This window comes from Microtus ochrogaster, chromosome 18, assembly GCF_000317375.1.
Source record: "Microtus ochrogaster isolate Prairie Vole_2 chromosome 18, MicOch1.0, whole genome shotgun sequence".
NCBI classification, from domain to species: domain Eukaryota; kingdom Metazoa; phylum Chordata; class Mammalia; order Rodentia; family Cricetidae; genus Microtus; species Microtus ochrogaster.
In genome coordinates, this window is record NC_022020.1 from 14,702,208 (window position 1) to 14,705,931 (window position 3,724).

The window sequence follows — 3,724 nt, forward strand, 5'->3', positions numbered from 1 at the left end:
CATTTTCTTATGTGCCACCCTACTGTCCAGAGGCAGTCTTTTATCCTGCCAGAGAAGATGTCCCTTCCCCCTCTCCCTTATTCCTTTCTCCTTCTCCCTGTCCTTTATCTTCTGTCTTTGTCTCTTATTCCCTGCTCTTTGTCCCTCTGGGCAAATCTCCTTTGTGTTGAGAACTTGATCTTAGGGTCTCTTGTTTCCCAAGGATACCAGTTCTTTTAGTAAATCTTTTGGTTTCAAAACTGCAGAAATTACCAGCATCTTAAAATATATTATTCCCATTGTCAATCCAATCACAAAAAACTACCATATCTCAAGACATCACCATCCTAGCTCAGCAACAATCCGGAACTTCATAACAAGGCAGTCATGCACACATTGCATGTCCTCTTAAGCATCCCTCTGCTCTTGTGAGATTCCTTTCATGGGATGGGGCAATCCTTCACTGTCACGCTGTGCAGTTCTATGGTGACGGTATTCTGCAAGGCGTCTGCTCTACAGGACATTTGGGGTCTTTTCAAAGTGCTTTGAGTAAGACTGGGGTATTTAGTAGCGGAGCACTTGCCTAGCATGTACAAGGTTCTAGGCTTAATCTCAGCACCAACACACACACGCACAGGTGCACACATACACACCCACGCATGCACATACAGAGAGAGAGAGAACTAAAAAAAATTAAGCCTTGAACACAATTACTTAGCCAGCGCACTTTCAAAGAAAGTGCTCACCTATCCATGTTTTGTTTTAACATGAAGGTACGTGAATTTAAATGAATGTAGGTATACATTCATGTTGGACTATGGCATTTTGAGGTAGTAGAGTATGGTTTAACTCTTATCTAAGAGTTAAGATAAACAATTGTGTCTGCCTTACCTTCACGGCAGCTGAAAATGAGAGTTCCAGTTTTTCCACATGACTGAGGCTTTTCTATTGAACTTTTGTATAACTATTTTTAGCAAGCAAATGCCCCTTTCACCCTAAGTACTGGCTCACCGTGTACCTTTCATGAAAAAAAAAAAAAGCTTCCTGTGGCGTGCACTCTCTGGGGTCTTGTTGAACGCATCCCAGGACCAGCTCTAGGTGGACGCTGAGCAAGTCGCGCATGCGCCATCCAGGCACCGCCTCCCGCGCAGGGACTGAAGTGGTACCAGGATACTGGACAGCTGAATTGCTTATGAAAGGTGGGTGGGAAGTTAAGAGGGAACTGAGCACAAAATCCTTGGTCTCAGAATGGTTATTTTGCTCCAGGCAGCAAAGGAGAGCTGAGTTCCAATGGAGCCAGTGACAGAGGTGTGAGTTGTTAGAATCATCATGGGTGAGCTGTCACACAGTCTTAGTCAGAGTTCTGTTGCGTGAGAAGACTCCATAACCACAGCAACTCTTCTAAAGGAAAGCATTTATCTGGGGCTTGCTTACAGTTTCGGAGGTTCCGTCCGCTGCTACCATGGTGGGGAGCACACTGGCACCCACGTAGACATGGTGCTGGAGAAGTAGCTGAGAGTTCCAATCTGGATCTGCAGGCAGCAGGAAGAGGGAGACTCGGAGTTTGGAATGGGCTTTTTGAAACCTCAAAGCCCACCCCTAGGGATACACTTTCTCCAAAAAGGCCACACCTCATAATCCTTTCAGATAGTGCCACTCCCTGGAGATGAAGAATTCAAATCCATAAGCCTGGGGGGGCCATTCTTATTCAAACCACCGTACTCCCCGACTTGGTGACAAACACCTGCTCCTTCATGCTCAGACAAGCAGACCGTACCTCTGCCAGCCATCTGTGAATCTTTGCCTGAGTAAAGTTTGGTCTGGTGGTGGTGGCATACACCAATAGTGTCCTGGTTAGATTTTCTTTGTGTGTTAAATTGACACTAGTCAGTCATCTGGGTAGAGGAACCTGAACCGAGAAAATGCCTCCTTCAGATGCCTCTAGGCAATTTTGGGGTATGGCAGGCTTTCGTGACTGTATTCACAATGGGAATAAGCTGTTAAGGCGTTGATAATGTTCTACTTTATAAAAACATCTGGCTTTGGCATGGCTGGGTCTTCCTCTTGGGGGCCTGCAGTGGGAAGACTGGTTAACGGCCACACGCTCTCTCTACCCTATCCTTCCCTCTTCACTGTGTGGTGCTTTCTCTACAAAGTGACTCCTTCTCACCTACCTCCTCCACTCCCTGCTCTGGGGCAAGCAAGCAGACAATGCGATTGAGAACAGGGGACTGTGTGCGAAGAATGTGACCCGTGTAGGAGCCCTGGGCCCCTGTCACATCCTGGAGAGCTACTGTGGCCACTATCTATTTTTCTTAAAGCTTTTACTTTGAGACATCATGGGAAAAACCTACACATGGAGAAGACATGATCACAGAATAAAGACAACACAATTAGAAGCATCAATGCCTGCCACCTAATGTTGAACCTGAAGTTCTGGGAGTTTGATGTGATCCAGGGATTCAAAGAATGGATTAGTTTTCCTCTCTTTCTTCTTCACACTCTCCTTCAAAAGAATCCATACCAATCTCCTCATCATCCTTCTCTAGGGCAACCATGGCCTCAGGGGTCTCAGAAAACTCCCCCTCCTCCATGCCCTCACCCACATACCAGTGCATTCACCAGATCAAACTTGTGGTCTAGGTGAGCCCAGGTTTCAGCAATGGCTGTGGTATTGTTCATCATGCATACAGCTCTCTGGTCCTTGGCCAGGTCTACACCAGGTATCACAATGTAAGACTGGTAATTAATGCCAACCTTGAAGCCAGTGGGGCACCAGTCCACAAATTGGAAACTGCACTTGGTCTTGATCATGGCAATGGCAGCACTGACATCTTTAGGAACCACATCACCATGGTACAACAGATAGCAAGCCATGTATTTACCATGGTGAGGGTAACATTCATCTCTAGTCTGGCTCAAAGCAGGCATTGGTGGTCTCTGCTACAGAAATCCATTCATGGTAGGCTTTCTCAGCAGAGATGACAGGGGCTTATGTGGCCGGAGGGTAGTGGATGTCAGGATAGAGGACCAGGTTGGTCTGGAACTCAGTCACTTTGATCTACATTCAGGGCTCCATCTCATCTGAGGATAGCAGTGATGGAAGACACAGATGGCTAATAAGGCAGTTAAGGTTAGTGTAGGTCGTGCTCACAGTCAAGGTTTCTACAACAGATGTTACAGATGGCTGCACTGTTTACCGTAAGACACAATCAGAATGCGCCAAGGTGCATCACGACATGCTCCATGCTGCATCACGGCAGCAGGCACACGAGGCAGCTGGTCACTTGGACCTGCAGTCAGGCAGCAGAGAGGGTTGGGAGTGCTCTGCTCTGCTCACTTCCCCCGTCTTATGTAGTCCAGGAACACCCTGCTCATGAAAGAGTGCTGCTCACATTTAGGGTGGGTCAGCTAACCTCAGCTAACCTAATCTAGAAACTCCCTCACCCACGTGCTGACGTTTGTCTCTTAGAAGATTCAAGACACTGTTAAACTGACACTTTTGTCCAAGGAGGGGGCTTGCTAACACCTCCCCCAGGGCTCTCCAGTAACTCACTCTCCACCTCTGACCCCCTTTGCCCTACCAGAGAGAAGAGGCACAGCTCAAGCTGACATCCCACCCAGCAGGTTCTGTGCCTTAGTCCTGCTACTACATCACAGATACTCGGCCACATCTCTGGGCATCTGGCCCAGTGTGAGTTTACTAAGGGTTTTTATTCAGGAGTGAAGGTTGGATTTCATCAAA

General features: G+C 47.4%; 1 pseudogene; it reads right to left on the reverse strand.

Annotated features, from left to right (window-relative positions):
- Positions 1-2,453: 2,453 nt before the first annotated feature.
- Positions 2,454-3,211, reverse strand: LOC101983444 (annotated as a pseudogene).
- Between the last annotated feature and the right edge of the window lie 513 nt (positions 3,212-3,724).